The 17874-nt window shown below is 38.5% G+C and overlaps 1 pseudogene; it reads left to right on the plus strand.

Annotated features, from left to right (window-relative positions):
- Nucleotides 1-256: 256 nt before the first annotated feature.
- On the plus strand, nucleotides 257-17545 carry LOC127649702 (elongation of very long chain fatty acids protein 4-like; annotated as a pseudogene).
- The last annotated feature ends 329 nt before the right edge of the window (nucleotides 17546-17874 follow it).

Raw genomic sequence — 17874 nt, forward strand, 5'->3', positions numbered from 1 at the left:
GCCTCTTTGCTTGACATCATGGGAAAATCAAAAGAAATCAGCCAAGACTTCAGAAAAATATCTTTTGGACCTCCACAATTCTGATTCATCCTTGGGAGCAATTTCCAAATGCCTGTAGGTACCATGTACATCGGTACAAACAATAGTATGCAAGTATGAACATGCCATCATACCACTCAGGAAGGAGTCTCATTCTGTCTCATAGAGATGAACATAGTTTGGTACGTAAAGTGCAAATTATTCCCAGAACAACATCATGGACCTGGTGAAGATGCTGGAAGAAACAGGTAGACAAGTATCTATATCCACAGTAAAATGAGTCCTATTGTCACATATTCCCTGTTGTCTTTTGTTTTTGTGCTTTTATGTTGAAGTTCTTGTTTAGTTCCTGTTTCCTTTTAGGTTTTTGTAGTCCTTTTGTAGTTTCATTTTAGGATTGGTTTTGCCCTGATTGTTTCTTATTCCCTGATTGTTTTCCCAGGTGTTCCTTGTTTTCACTTGTGTATTTAAGCCCTTGTTTCCCCCAGTTTATTTGTCAGTTCATGCATGTTTTGTTATGCTCTGTGCTAGGTTCCCTGTGTTTTGATTTATTCTGAGCTTTCTTGTTTATTTTAATAAAGCTGGGTATAGATCCTTATTCCTCGCCTGCCTCATCACAGAAGAACTGACCAAAGATGGATCTAGCAGCCGTCAGAATTCTCCTTCCTCGAGCAAGGGGTCCGTCCAGTTGAGGATCACGTCCACAAGTTTTTAGAGCTGGCGAATTTGGTGCACTACCCAAACTAATCTTTGGTGGTTTTCTTCAGGGCTGGTCTCAATAGTGCACTAAAGGAGCTATTAAGGATTATAAATGAGCACGGCCAACGAGCCAACACCCACGCCTGCCATGGCCAATGAGCTGGAAGTCTCATCCTTCCCATAGCCAGCCTTGCCAGCCTCGTCCGTCCCAGAGCCAGCGTTGCCATTGCTCCAAAACAGCCATTAAAAACCCAGACTACAGTTTGAAAGTGCACATGGGGACAAATATATAATTTTATGAAATGTTCTCTAGTTTGATGAAACAAAATTTGAACTGTTTGGCCATAATGACCATTGATTTGTTTGGAGGAAAAAAGGTGGGGTTTTGCAAGCCAAAGAACACCATCCCAACCATGAAGCATGGGGGTGGTAGCATCATGTTGTGGGGGTGCTTTGCTGCAGGAGGGACTGGTGCACTTCACAAAATAGATGGTATCATGAGGAGGAAGATTTTGTGGATATATTGAAGCAAAATATTACATCAGCCATGAAGTTAAAGCTCAGTCACAAATAGGTCTTCCAAATGGACAATGTCCCCAAGCATACCTCCAAAGTTGCAGCAAAATGGCTTAAGGACAACAAAGTCAAGGTACTGGAGTGGCCATCACAAAGCCCTGAACTCATTCCATTAGAAAATTTGTGGGCAGAACTGAAAAAGTGTGTGTGAATAATGAGGCCTACAAACCTGACTCAGTTACACCAGTTCTGTCTGGAGGAATGAAACAAAATTCCAGCAACTTCTTGTGAGAAGCTTTGTGGATGGCTACCCAAAACGTTTGACCCAAGTTAAACAATTTAAAGGCAATGCTAACAAATATTAACAGTGTATATAAACTATTAAATAGACTGGCATGTCTTATGGTCAATATTAGGTCAAAAATGGCAAAAAATAAACATCTTTCTATAGAAACTCATCAGTCAATCATTGTTTTGAGGAATGAAGTCTATACAATGCTTGAAATTGCCAAAAAAAAAAAACGGAACATTTCATACAAAGGTGTACACTACAGTCTTCAAAGTCAAAGGACAACAGGCTCTTACAAGGACAGAAAGAGATGTTGAAGGCCAGATGTACAACTAAGCAAGAGGATAAGTACATCAGAGTTTGAGAAATAAACACCTCACATGTCTTCAGCTGACAGCTTCATTGAATTCTACCCGCTCAACACCAGTTTCATGTACAATAGTAAAGAGAAGACTCAGGGGTGCAGGCCTTATGGGAAGAATTGCAAAGAAAAAGCCACTTTTGAAACCAAAGATCAAAATGAAAGGGTTGGAGTGGGCAAAGAAACTCCGACATTGGACAACAGATAATTGGAAAAGAGTGTTATGGATCTTAACCCCATTGAGCTTTTGTGGGATCAGCTAGACTGTAAGGAGAACTGCCCGACAAGACAGCCACATATATAGCAAGTGCTACAGGAAGCGTGGGGTGAACAAACTGGACAAAGTGACAGTGAGAATGCCAAGGATTTGCAAAGAATTGAGACTGATGTGCATGAAAATCACAGGAGATCAGCAGTTACAGAAATACTCAAACCAGCCTGACAAGACAGCCACATCTATGGCAAGTGCTACAGGAAGTGTGGGGTGAGAACTCTTTGAAGTAGATTAAGTTCTGAAAAAGAAAATCTAATTGTAATAGTAATTCTTCACATTATTAATGCCCTGTGACTATACATTGTGATCAGTTGAATGCCACTTTGGTAAATAAAAGTACACATTACAGATTTTGCTTATGGAAAGAAATTTGTACTTTTATTTACCAAAGTAACAACACTATGATTTTCAAAAGGTGTTAAGTTATATCTCTTAAATGTTTAAAATGTTGATTAATTAAAACTCTGTTTTAAATAAATGCCAACTCCACCATACCAGGAGGCTTTAACAGTAGCAAAAACAATGACAATGTACACACAGGAGAGAACAGTCATTATCATCATGATGATAATGAGCAACGACATCATCATGTTCCAAATGACAAAAGTCTTGCTGATGATTCTGAAGTGCCTAAGGACCCAACCAGTCATACTCATCGAACATTTTGTTATTACAATACAGGGATGTAAGACCTATAGTATTCACTTACACATGGTCAGTCCATAAGTAACAGATAAGGAAAGGTTCATAACAGACACTAACCACACAAACATCCACCGAATGAGGTCTGTGTACTGATATGTTCCGAATATGTACAGTATCGCTCTGTGACTGTGCAAATAGGATGTATTATGGGTCTGTTTTGGATGCTAATTGTTATATTTAGATTTTATGTTTTATGTTTATGGAAATCTTTACAGAGCTGCTCTTGTGTCAGACTTTTTATAATGACCTCAAAGTGAGAATTCTGATGGTTCTTTTTGTTTTGAAATATCAAGTGTTTTTCTTCAATTGTCTTAATGAAATTGTGAACTGTAAACCTGAATCAGGGGTCTGCATAGAAATACTGAGCAGATACATTTACTCAATATATAGGTAATATTTCAATTGTTTGCATTGTCATTTCAAAGTAAAACCAGCTGCTATGAGTATGATAATGAAGGGAATGTGAAATTTGTTTGCAATGTGAGTGATCTAAAATATGCAAAGGGCCATATAAAGAGTAAATACACATTAGCACCTGGCATGTTCCCTTTCATTATAACAATAACAATAATAGGATTAATAAATAAGTTTATTATTATCACTAATGAATGTATGTAGGCCTAGTTTAAAGGAATATTCTGGGTTCAATACAAGTTAAGCTTAATCGACATAATTTGTGGCATGATGTTGATTAACACAAACATTTATTTTTGACTTTCCCCTCCTTTAAAAAAAAAAAAAAAAAAAAGAATCTGCATTCCAGTGAGGCAATGGAAGTAAATGGGGCCATTAAAATGTTCACTGTTTCAAAGTATTGCCACAAGACATAAATAATATGCGTGTTAACATGATTTTAGTGTGATAAAATCACAACCTTTTCTCTTTAAATTTATAGCCAATTTTACAACATAACATTGTAATGTCAACAAACCCTAAAATCTTAGAATAACTGTAAACATGACAATTTAAACAACTTTACAGCTCAAATAATACATGCGTTTTAACAGAAGAATTAATCTAAGTGCTTTTATAAAATTATAAGTGTTACATTTCTGATGTTAAACCCACCCAAAATTTGCCCCATTCACTTCCATTGTAAGTGCCTCACTGTAACCTTGATTTTTGCACTGTTTTTGGTTTTAAGAAAAAGAGTGACGAGTAAAAACCTTTTTTTTCGTTCGTCAACATTGTGCCACAAATGCTGTCGATTGAGTTTAACTTGAATTGAACCCAGAATATTCATTTAAATAATATATATAATTTTTTTAAGATGTGTGTGTGTGTGTAGGCCTGTATGTATGTACACTCACCTAAAGGATTATTAGGAACACCATACTAATACTGTGTTTGACCCCCTTTCGCCTTCAGAACTGCCTTAATTCTATGTGGCATTGATTCAACAAGGTGCTGAAAGCATTCTTTAGAAATGTTGGCCCATATTGATAGGATAGCATCTTGCAGTTGATGGAGATTTGTGGGATGCACATCCAGGGCACGAAGCTCCCATTCCACCACATCCCAAAGATGCTCTATTGGGTTGAGATCTGGTGACTGTGGGGGCCATTTTAGTACAGTGAACTCATTGCCATGTTCAAGAAACCAATTTGAAATTATTTGAGCTTTGTGACATGGTGCATTATCCTGCTGGAAGTAGCCATCAGAGGATGGGTACATGGTGGCCAAAAAGGATGGACATGGTCAGAAACAATGCTCAGGTAGGCCGTGGCATTTAAACGATGCCCAATTGGCACTAAGGGGCCTAAAGTGTGCCAAGAAAACATCCCCCACACCATTACACCACCACCACCAGCCTGCACAGTGGTAACAAGGCATGATGGATCCATGTTCTCATTCTGTTTACGCCAAATTCTGACTCTACCATCTGAATGTCTCAACAGAAATCGAGACTCATCAGACCAGGCAACATTTTTCCAGTCTTCAACTGTCCAATTTTGGTGAGCTCTTGCAAATTGTAGCCTCTTTTTCCTATTTGTAGTAAAGATGAGTGGTACCCGGTAGGGTCTTCTGCTGTTGTAGCCCATCCGCCTCAAGGTTGTGCGTGTTGTGGCTTCACAAATGCTTTGCTGCATACCTCGGTTGTAACGAGTGGTTATTTCAGGCAAAGTTGCTCTTCTATCAGCTTGAATCAGTCGGCCCATTCTCCTCTGACCTCTAGCATCAACAAGGCATTTTTGCCCACAGGACTGCCGCATACTGGATGTTTTTCCCTTGTCACACCATTCTTTGTAAACCCTAGAAATGGTTGTGCGTGAAAATCCCAGTAACTGAGCAGATTGTGAAATACTCAGACCGGCCCGTCTGGCACCAACAACCATGCCACGCTCAAAATTGCTTAAATCACCTTTCTTTCCCATTCTGACATTCAGTTTGGAGTTCAGGAGATTGTCTTGACCAGGACCACACCCCTAAATGCATTGAAGCAACTGCCATGTGATTGGTTGATTAGATAATTGCATTAATGAGAAATTGAACAGGTGTTCCTAATAATCCTTTAGGTGAGTGTATGTATGTGTATATATATATATATATATATATATATATATATATATATATATATATATATATATATATATATATATTATATTATATTTATTTAGGTTTGGGAGGGTTACTTTTGAAATGTATTCCACTACAGAATCATGTTGTAAAATGTCACTTGTGAGATTACGCAAGGTCAGTAATGTAATCTAAATACTTTGGATTCTTCAGCACTGGTAGATTTTTTCACTTGTTTTGACTATAAAAACTCTGCCCGTACTTTAAGACAAAATACACATGTTAAAAATATATTCTCTGAAAAACATAAATATCTTATACAGTGTTGTTTGTTTACTAACATTTAGTATTTTAAATACGTAAACCCGTTACATGTGTTCCGTTACTATAGTATACCCAACCATATATAGCCTATATATATATATATATATATATGTGTGTATATGTGTATATATATATATATATATATATGTGTATATGTGTGTATATATATATATATATATGTGTGTGTATATATATATATGTGTGTGTGTGTGTGTGTAAACCTAATCAACAGTTAATTGTGACTGAACAAAAACACAATCACAAAATTGCTGAGATGGCATAGACACACCGATGAAAACGATGAATAAAACGGTTATCCTAGGGATTTTGGTAATCCGTCTTGGAGAAGGATGTTAAGTGTAAACTAGGCCTCTTAACTCATCAGTGACCCAGTGACTGTTGAACGAGTGCTCTGCGTCGTAATTCCTTTGACAACATTGTGAACATCTTTGTGGAACTTAAAAAGCATAATTATTTACATTTTGAAACAGTTAAGACCTTCAAACATTTCTCGCGCAGCTGCATGAGCCATCCGATAGATGGCACCATTTGAGCATTCCTGAATGAACAGAGCAAGCGTAATGGTAAGTAATTCCCATCCTAAATATTTTTTACTTTGCATAAAAGACACTTTTAATCATGAAAAAATGCTCATTATTTAATGTGTCCATAAATTATTCATTAAGTTATTTGTGCTGTTTCATCCATTGTTAATCACTCTGTACTCAGGTGTTCGTATCGCCGTCAACATGGCAAAAGATCCAAATATTTCATGGGTCTTAGAAAGCAGAGGTATATTTTGTCTGTTTTCTTACTTTAGATTTTCTCTTTTTTATTTTCATACACCATAATAAAATACAGTAGCCTATATAAAACGCGAAGTGTTCAAGAGTTTCAGGCATCTCGGTACCTGCAACTTAACCCAGACAAGACTGATCTCCTATTCTTTCCAGCCAACCCTGCTGTTGAACACAACATCACCGTGCAGCTGGGTTCAAGTACAGTAACACCTTCCAAAACGGTCATAAATCTAGGAGTAACCATTGATAGCCAAATACATTTCACAGACCACATCTCAAAGACAGCATGATCATGTAGATTAACACACTACACTATCAGGAAGATAAGACCCTTCATCACTGAACATGCGACTCAACTTCTCGTTCAGTCACTTGTCATAACTAGACTGGACTACTGTAACGCTCTCATTGCAGGCCTCCCTGCATGTGCAATTAGACCCCTGCAAATGATACAGAATGCATCAGCACGTCTGGTCTTTAATCAACCAAAGTGAGCACGTTACACCACTCCTTGTCTCTCTTCGCTGGCTGCCGGTTGATGCACATGAACAGCCACTGGGTCTGCTCCAGCATACCTAAAATAATTTCTGCAGAGCTACATTCTCACCAGAAGCCTGCGGTCAGCTAAGGAACAGCGCCTTGTTTCCCGGACTTTCGGTTTCATCGTACCACATTGGTGGAATGACCTTCCCAACATCATCTGTGAAACTGACTTATTTTCTGTCTTCAAAAATGGCTAAAAACACATCTTTTCCATGAGCACTTAACCAGTCTTTAAAAAACAATTTTTTTGATGAAGTTGTTGCACTTGTATCTGTCTTAAATACTACTATCCTAATGCTAGTGAAACTTTGTAATGCAGCACTTTTCGTATTACTGTTTCCTTAAAATGATTCGCTTCTAATGTATTCCTCTTTTGTAAGTCGCTTTGGATAAAAGCATCTGCCAAATGAATGAATGTAAATGACTAATGTTCTCATGGTTCTAATATGAAAATGTTTGTTCAAACTATTTTAACAGCTACATAATGTACTTTAACGGGCTAATTAAGCACTTCTTACATTCATACAGACAAGAGGACAGATGGATGGTTATTGGTTTATTCTCCAGTGCCTCTCAGTTGCATATTTCTGTGTTCCCTTCTCATCGCCTGGCTTAGCCCAAAACTGATGCAACACAGACAGCCAGTCAACATCAAGGCAATCCTTATTATTTACAATTTATCCATGGTGTGCGTCTCTGCCTTTATGTTCTATGAGTTATGGAGCAAGTCAGATTTTTTAATTTTATTTTTAATTTCATATTCTTTTATCAGACCTGAAATTTGAACTTCCTTGAAAATGTATCTATTTTAGTGTCGTTGGTTATTGTTTTAACTCTTAGTTCACGGGATCATCTTGGTTGGCAAATTACACTTTGTTGTGTCAGCCTGTTGACCACTCTGAAAGTAACAATGAACAATAATAAAAATACAGTTGTTCATTATTTGTTCATGCTAGTTCATGATGCATTAACTAATGGTAAATAATTAAACTATTGTTAAGAAAAAAATATTACTATATGTTGAAATTAACATTAATCAAGATAAATAAATGCTTAATAAGTATTGTTCATTGTTAGTTCATGTTAAAAATTTTGCTAACTAATGTTAACAAATGTAAACTTATTGTAAAGTATTGCAGTTATTTCTAGATTGTTACATTTTGTAATTGTATTCCACTCAAGAACTACAATGCTTTTGCTTGTCTGTGTAATGTTGATGTTGTGCAGATGGCCAGAGTGTGTTGGTGGTTTTACTTCTCTAAAGTTATTGAACTTAGTGATACAGTAAGTAAATTATCTTCTAGTATTCTGATTCCAAATCACACTTTTGATTAATGTCTTATGATGCTTTGAGAGCATTAATGAGTAAATGTCATTATCATCAGATGTTTTTCATTCTGAGGAAGAAGAACAATCAGCTGACCTTTTTGAATGTCTACCATCATGGCACATAGATTTTCAACTGATAGGCAGGAGTCAAGTATGTTGCAGGAGAGCTGTGTAAGTGTTCTTACATTGAAATTAAAGCAGATTATTATAATTGCCAGATATATTTACATTCAACATGCACAGCCTTGAGTAGCAACAGTCCACATATAACAGTATAAAATGTTCAATAGAAATGCAGTTGACTCTTTAATGAATTAAGTTTTAGATTTATCTATTTTTATATATTTTACAATTAGAGTTATTTGGGTGAACCAGAAACAGGTCATGTTGAGAAAGGTGTAGACTGTCTTTGTATCACAATAAAAACAAAAATCGCATTATTAAATATGGCATTGAATCCACATTTTAGGCTTGTTTTGGTTGCAGTTGCTTTCTGATACCACTAGGGGGTATATTGTTTCAAACATAAACAATTCTGAACTCAAAAGTAAGGCTTTGGTGTTAGACAACTAATAAAAATGCTAAAAATCTTATGAATGGTTTCTTTTTCTTTCTTTTTTTAATCTGTTTAAGAGTTTCATACTTTTTATAGTGTCAAGGCTTAATTCAATGTGATTTTTCCCCCAGACCAATGAGAATGAATTATAGTTTTACGACAATGTTCTCTCTCCCTCAGCTTTTCACATTGGCCTCATAAACTCTTTTGCTTACGTGATGTATATGTACTATTATCTGGCTGCATTGGGCCCAGAAATGCTGAAATTCTTGGGTTGGAAATGCTACCTCACTTTTCTCCAGCTAGTGAGTCTGATGTGAGTAAATCTTATTTATAGACCATTTACATTATTACAAATTCCACTATATCATGAAATAGCCATAACGTTCTTCACAGCCTTGCTTCCAATTAAATAACTTGCTGTATTTGTGTCACTATCTTTCCTTGTCTCCTCCTGCAGCTCCGGTTCTTTATTGTGACCATTCACACTGCGGTCAACCTCTTTGCTGACTGTGACTTCTCCGACCTCATGAATACTGTGGTTCATGTGGTTGTTACCTTTGATTGTCTGAATAAAAATTCTATTCAACAACCCCCTCACTCTGAATGAGGCAGTTGAGACTCTTGTCTTAACCTCCCTTTAATCCTCTATCTCACTACCATTTGTCTATGTTTGCTCCCCTCCTCCAAACAGAGGGGTTGTCCACAAAATCTCTATATGCCATTCTTCCCCATCCCCCTCTGGTCATTAGGGATTGAGACCCTGCAACGCTCTAGTGATCCTGCCAAATTGAAATAAACCCGAGTTCACCTTCTGCTCCTCACTCACTTATTTATCTAATCTTCCACTGTGACGCTTCATTTGTTTTACCACTCATTGGATCAGGTCGACCAATCACAGTGCAGCTGGAGGGAGTGTCTTATTTAAGGCTCTGCCTCTGCCATAGCTGTCCTTTACTACCTTATTGATGTTCCAAGTTCAAGACAATAGAAAGCATTTATGGCATGATGTTGATTACCAAAAAAAATTACTTTGACTCGTCCTTCATTTATAAAAAAACAAAAACATTCATGGTTAGAGTAAGGCATGGAAGTGAACAGGCCAGTCCATAAATGTTAAAATACTGTTCCAAAAGTATAGCCACAAGAAGTAAACATAATACATGTTAACATGATTTTTTGTGTAATAAAACTGTAATTAACCTTATCAGTGTAAAGTTATTTCTAATATTTTAACTTCATTGTCATGATGACGTAATGCCTTTAATCTGGTAAATGCTTTTCACTTTTATCACTTTAAAATCATGTTAACAAGTATAATGATTGTCTTGTGGCTATACTTCCATTGTCAGTGCCTTGCTTAAACTGCATTTTATTTTTAACATGGGACAAGTGTTAATAATTTTAAGTGGTAATCGACATAATGTCAAGTTTTTGTCAGAAGAACCCAAGCACAGGCAGTTAGAGCTCTTTTACAAGTCTTTATTTAGACAAACAAAACAAAAAAACACAAAAAAGTTAGCTAACAAAAAACTCCCATGAGAGGGAAAATGAAAAACTAAAACTTTAATTATTAACAAGAGAACAAAAACAAAAGCACTGGACCTGAATCTAATAACAGAAAACTGAATTAGAAACCAGTGCTAACAAACAGGCCGACTGGGAACAAGACAGAGAGAAGAATTTGACACAATACCGAGCACACAAGGGAAATATAAAGGTAGAGAAATCAGGAGGGTAATGAGGGAAGACAGGTGGGGACTATAAACTAATAATCACTAAAGACAAGCCAGACATGTATGCACAAGGAAATGAGAAAACACAAAACCAAGTGCATTCACATAACACAAAACAAAACACATGTTCCTGGACTCAGCCACTGAGTAAACAAACCAAACCAACTGGAGTGGCTGAATCCAGACACAAGTCAGAGACTAACATGACATGAGAGTGAGGGCTCTGCCACCAAAGTCAGGAAGACAAAACTAAGGGAAGAACCCTGACACATAATGCCATAAATGCGTATTAACCTTATATTCATAAACTTATATTGAATCTGGAAAATTAATTTAAGTCTATGCCTTTTAAAATATACCGTACAATAGCTTTGGCAAACACAATGTACATTTTTATTTTTTAGGGGAAAAAGTGTAGCATAACTGATTAAAGCTTAATGCATATTATAGCTTTTTAAAACTGTTCAGTGTTAACCTAGCTGATTGTATTGTACAATTGTTACTATTTTATCTCTTAATGTACTTAAAAATTGGTAGAGTAGAAATGAGGTTGCTCTTAGAAAATTGGTCCAGTCAGTTCTGTGCTGAAATGTATAGCAAGTGTTCTCCAAAAATACTAGGCACGCATCCTGTCACCTGACTGACGTGTCAAAACAGTGAAAATGTCCTTTCATTGCAGGCGAAGGTAATGGCATGGAATTGCAGACTATTTTGCTCTAGAGTATCCGAGACTACTGCACAAAATTAGATGCTGTTATGGGCACTTAATATTGTGGCGCTATTCCATATTACCTTTTAAATATAATTCAGTTTTAACATTTGTACTATTGATGGCCTCTCAAATACCATTCCTCTTATGAGCAATGTATTTAACATAAATGCACAGAACAGGCATAGTTTAAAGGAATAGTTCACCCAAAAATTCAAATCCTCTCATTATTACCCAGATGTGAATGACTTCCTTTCTTCTGCAGAACACAAACAAAGATTTTTATAAATATATCTTTGCTCTGTAGGTCTGTACAATGCAAGTGAATGGGTACCATATGACTCCAATTGTTAAATCCATATCTTCAGAAGTGATATGATCATTTTAGTTGAGAAACAGATTAATATTGAAATACATTTTTGCTAGAAATTCTTCTCCCTGCCCAGTGCATGAAGAATGTGAATTATCAAAATCCAAGCAGAAGAATGTGAAAGTTAAAGTGGAAATTGACTTAACAGGGAGGAAATTTATAGTATAAAGGACTTAAATATTGATTTGTTTCTCACCCACACCTATCACGCTTCTAAAGACGTGGAACTATGTGATATTTGGAGCTTCACAATGTTGGCACCCATTCACTTGCATTGTATGGACCAAAAGAACAGAGACATTCTTCTAAAAATATTAATTTGTGTTCTGCTGAAGAAAGTCATACACATCCAGGATGGCGTGAGGGTGAGTAAATTATGAGAGAATTTTCATTTTTTATTGAACTATTCCATTAATGCAATGAAGGAATTCATTGCATCCTCATGAATACCTGAAAGCTCTCCAACAACTCCTCTCCAACATGTCCCTCATCTGACAGAATGTGCCCAGGTAGCATTTGACCTGTTGAAATGTATGTTTTTTACAACGCCATCAACTTGATATAAAATTGGCACTCTGTTCATGCATTCCATTGGCCATTCCAGTAAACAGACAGTTCTCAAGGTGCACCTCTAAATGTAATTTTTCTTGCAAGGTGTCAGATGAAGGTCTTCCTTTAATATGGCTGTCACTTTTAAGACCATTCTTCCATCTGCCTCTCTTTGTTTTAGGTGTATAAAGAGCAAGAAGTGAATGCCTCTCATGCAGGCTGACAGAAATGGAAGTGCTTGTAAAAAGGAAAAGAAGACAAGGAATCTATCCACCCCTCCCTCGATTTTCTTTTGTTTTGCATTTTATGGTCACACATTTTTCAGGTTTCTTGTTTCAAAAAAGCATGCCTGAAGAAGATTCTTAGTGTGACACTGTGGAGCGGAGGGGGGTGGGGCCAGGCTAGAATGTGGCATGCCCGGTCCCCAATCGGCCTGATGGGGCACGTGAGGGATAAAGGCGGCCGGTGACGACGGTTCGAGAGAGAGAGAATTACGGGCATGTCCGTCATGTGTGTGTTTATGTTTGTGCTTTTGGTTTCAGTTTTCATTAAATTATCATTTATATTGACAAGCCGGTTCTTGCCTCCTCTTTGCTCATTATAACCCCCTTACATTGGTGCCGAAACCTGGGAAGGAGGAGGGATGCCCGTCGCAGAGTCCTCGACACTGCCGTCCACCCAGGGGAGCGCCATTACCATCTGCCGGGTGACGGAGTAGCCCGACCGCCCGGACGCGGGGAACGGCCGCCGTCCATGAGGCGAGTAGGGACTGGATTCCCCGACCTCCTGGAGCGATGGAGCCGCTGCCAGGGGCGGAGGAGTGCCCTGCCGTCCCCCAAGGGGAGGAGGGAAGTAACTCCCCGATCGCCTGGAGCGGTAGGGCCGCTGCCAGGGGCGGAGAAATGTCCCCAAGTGCCAACAGAAAAGCGGAGGGGCGTTAGCTGGGGGTCGGAGATTTGACTCTGGTTCGCCCGGAGAGGAGCGGCTGTCGTCCACCGGAGAATGTGGCATAGTGTTCGAGGACCACGCAACGGTACATCAGAGAACCGGTGAGTGAGTTTTTCTCTCTCTCCTCTCTCTCTCTCTCTCTCTCTCTCTCTCTCTTTCGCACCGTGTTGGCCTTTTTCCCTCGCCGATTTAGTGTTTTCCTCTCCTCCTGTCTCCTCCCAGGTCGAGGAAGGCGTGGATGACCTGACTGGGCGCAAAGCACGCCCCTCTCCAGGGAAAGGGGGGGGGGGTGTAGGTCATGCCGGTGGCACCCCGGCCTGAGGTAACGCCGGGAGGAGTGTGGAGCAGAGGGGGGCGGGGTGGGGCCGGGCTAGAATGTCGCACACCCGGTCCCCAGTCGGCCTGATGGGGGCACGCGAGGGATAAAGGCGGCCGGTGATGGTTCGAGAGAGAAAGAATTACGGGCATGTCCGTCGTGTGTGTGTTTATGTTTGTGCTTTTGGTTTAAGTTTTCATTACATTATCATTTATATTGACAAGCCGGTTCTCGCCTCCTCCTTGCTCATTATAACCCCCTTACAGACACTTTATCTCAATTACACCTTGCAGGCATATCTAGAAACTTAGTTACTCTTCAAGGGAAAAAGGACAATTCTGACATCAATTACTCACCCTCATGTCATTCCAAATCCATATGACTTTCTTTCTTCCATGGAACCCAAAAGGAGTAAATCTGAAGATTGTACTGGCTGCTCTTTTCCATGCAATTACAATGAATGGGGACTGGAGCTTTTTTCCCTCAAAAAGGATGCAGAAGCACCATGAAAGTATTATTAAAGTAGTCCATACAATTTGTGTACTATATTCCGGGTGTTCCGAAGTCTTATGATAGCTTTAGGGGAGAAAAAGTTTGAAATGTATGTTGTTATACACTGATAATCTTCCAGTAAATGTAACCCGAGAACCATTGCAACTAGATAATTGAGTCAGTTGAAACTTGGATAAAGTTTTGTGCACCGAATCATAAGATTCATTGAGAAGATCTGACTCAAAAGAACAAATAGTTCACAAATTGGACATCCGTACTTCTCTCTTGAACTCAAAAAGGAGAGCTAGGGCAGATTTTTATTTTTATTTTTTAAATAACGATTTACATTTTAGTGTGTTTCTCACCCAAAGCTATCGAATGGCTTTAGAAGACTTGGTATATAAAACACAAGTCATATGAACCACTTGAATAATGGTGCTTTTGCATTTTTAAAGGGGTCGTGACATGAGGAATAAAATGTTCCTTGATCTTTTGACATATAAGTGGTCATTCTACTATAAAACTTAATTAAGTTTCAGAACAGAAAATGTACTCCTTAATAGAAAAAGAGCATTTATTTAAACTAAGCTGCAAAAATGGCTCGTTTGGAATTCGTGGAACTTGTAACGTTACAAGGACCAAATACATCTGCATATGCAATTCCTATTTTTCCATCATTGCACCCTTGGCCCCACCCACCAATGCTCAGTCAGACACAAAGGTGAAGAGGAGAGAGATGGGTCTGTCATGGGAAACTCGTCCAAAATGGACTTACACAGGACACCTTCTTGTGCGTGTCTGGATTTAAATGTTTTTCTACATACTGTATATGTGCATTAGACAAACAGCTTTTACCATTATCATAAATCTCATGCCGCTTTTAAAAGATGCAATGCCAAGTTATAACTCATTTGGCTGCACTGACTTGCTGTTGTGCTGTTGGAAGGCGTCCTGGACCATTTTTGCAGCCATTTGGTTTATTTTTAATTGTTGGTTTTGGAAACATGTAAACATCTTTGTTTTGATGCAATTCTGGCTATATGCGCCACGTTTTAAGAGATACCAGCGCAACTTTCAAAAACGCGTCTCATTCTGCTACTGCCACTGACCTGGAGAAACACATGCAGTCCTGTGTGTGACATGTCAAGACCAAAGTCTCTGCTTTGGCCTGTTGAAGCCAGTTGCAGCACCCAACATAACTATGTATTGTATTAAGTTTGAGTATTCTGAAGATTTCAGTTTGAATTGCTTGTGAAACTGTCACAATATTGTATGATTCAAGCATTGCAAAGGAACTGTTATTGAAAGATGGGGCAGTAAAAATTGGACTATTTGACGAAAAACTGTAAGTAACCAATTTCATTCTTGAATATTTAATATGTCATGTATGTTTGATTGTTTATGATCTGCCTGAATGAGCAGTTTGATACATTCAGATGAAATGTGTTGGGTGTACATTATGTGTTAACCCTGAAATGTAGTTTTAATGTTGTGTGGAGTTTGTTCATGTTTCTTTATGTTTCAGGCATATCGGAAAAAAATTCTGATTCAGATATGCCTGTATTGGAAGGGCTGCATGATGTTAGTCAATCATAACAGTGAGCATTTACATTGAAGTCTTAAAGGGCCAGGCAGCTTAAAATCGAGCATTTCAAACAGAGGGCCAGAGACACGGTGGAAATTTTGTATATATGAATATTTATATTTTATATATGAATATTTTGCAATTTTTGGTGCAAAAAAAATGTACCTAACATTCTAAGTGGACCTCAGGAAAGAATTATAGAAAGAAATTTTTGCACTTCTGTGGCATAGAGGAAAGAGAGCCAAACAGCTGTGAAACAACATGAGGGTGAGTAAATTATGACAGAATCTTATTTTTGAGGGATTCTATTCCTTTAACTGCTTTCTCATGTTATAGAAACTGGAGTGTTTTCCTTCTGCAGTGAACTTTAGTGTGGTTTTGTTTTCTAACTGAGGTCGGTTTCCTTTGCACGTCGCCTCCCTCTCAGTCTGAACTGTAATTAGTAATCACTCAAAGCGGGGCTGAGACCTCCTTACCGCTACCTGTCGGTAATCACACATGCCCAGAGAAACAGCAAATTAACTGCTGCTGATGATGCTTTAGGTGAGCCACGGTTTTCACACAAAGAGGGTTAACAAGAAGGTTAGCAAACCTCAGCCACTGCCACACTCAGCTTACTATCCAAGCCCCCTGATGGATGTGGTGTCACTGGGGTTGAGGGCTAATATGAGGTCATAATGCTGATGTTATTAGGTGCTTCCCAAACAACACTCTTCTGCACTATTCTGCATCATTTTGTAGTGTAAGTAGTGAGAGTAGTATGTTAACACTGAAATTGCAACAAAAAGAAGTGTACTACGAGTACCTGGATGATACATTTCTTCAACTTTCAAATCTCTGATGTGCATCTCAATCAGCTCCATTGTTCAGGGCACTGATCAAGGAGTCGGCCATTTCTAAGGCTGTCCAACTTACAAATTTTTTCCAGTGCACTGAATCTTTGCTCCCTAAAAATTCCCAGAATGCAACGTCAAAATCGGGGAGCAATGTTGCTCATTATTGGTGCATCCCAAACCGCACACTTCTGCACTATTCTACATCATTTTATAGTTTAAGTAGTGGAGTAGTATGTTAACACTGAAAATGCAACAAAAAGAAGTGCACTATGAGAACACTGGATGATACACTTCTTCAACCGTCAAAAAGGAGAGTGGAATGTTGGACACTTTTGCACACAGCGCCCGCGGTTTGCCATGCATAACCAGAAGGGGCTGAGTTACCTGGCATTGCTGGTCTGAAAACATTATGGTAAATAATGGAGAATGTAGCAAATAGTGAAACTTACGTGAAGACAGCACCATACAAATGTAAGTTGAATGCTCTACCATCACCCCACACTTTGCTAATATGTTCATTGTTTGAGATACATGTGTTGAACTAAGGTTGGCTAATGTGCTAAACCTAGCGGCAACACATAGCTTGCATTTGAAATGTCTCTTTCACCAGCTGTTAAACAGCAAATTCTTCCATTTAGTTAAAAAGAAGAAACAAAAAGTCAAGAGTTCCATTTGGGACAATACTAAACTTTTAAAATTCTTACTCTACATGGCTGAGTGCATAGTTTACATTGTAAGTGCATAGTGTATAGTGTGTCATTTTGGACAGCGGGAAGATCCGCTAGGATAGGAGTGAGGGTTTTAGAAAACAAATTGGAGAGGAGACATTCTGACCTTTACACAGATACACACAAATCCACAAAGGATGTTGTTGATGAAGTGTTGGGTTGATTAAGTGGGCTCTTTATCTAAAGACAAAGACAGGCTGGTTTGAGTATTTCTGTAACTGCTGATCTCCTGTGATTTTCATGCACATCAGTCTCAATGCTTTGCAGATCCTTGGCATTCTCACTGTCACTTTGTCCAGTTTGTTCACCCCACGCTTCCTGTAGCACTTGCTATATATGTGGCTGTCTTGTCGGGCAGTTCTCCTTACAGTCTAGCTGATCCCACAAAAGCTCAATGGGGTTAAGATCCATAACACTCTTTTCCAATTATCTGTTGTCCAATGTCTGTGTTTCTTTGCCCACTCCAACCCTTTCTTTTTGTTTTTCTGTTTCAAAATCTGCTTTTTCTTTGCCATTCTTCCCATAAGGCCTGCACCCCAGAGTCTTCTCTTTACTGTTGTACATGAAACTGGTGTTGAATTCAGTGAAGCTGTCAGCTGAAGACATGTGAGGTGTCTGTTTCTCAAACTAGAGACTCTGATGTACTTATCCTC

This window comes from Xyrauchen texanus, chromosome 9, assembly GCF_025860055.1.
Source record: "Xyrauchen texanus isolate HMW12.3.18 chromosome 9, RBS_HiC_50CHRs, whole genome shotgun sequence".
Taxonomy (NCBI): Eukaryota; Metazoa; Chordata; class Actinopteri; order Cypriniformes; family Catostomidae; genus Xyrauchen; species Xyrauchen texanus.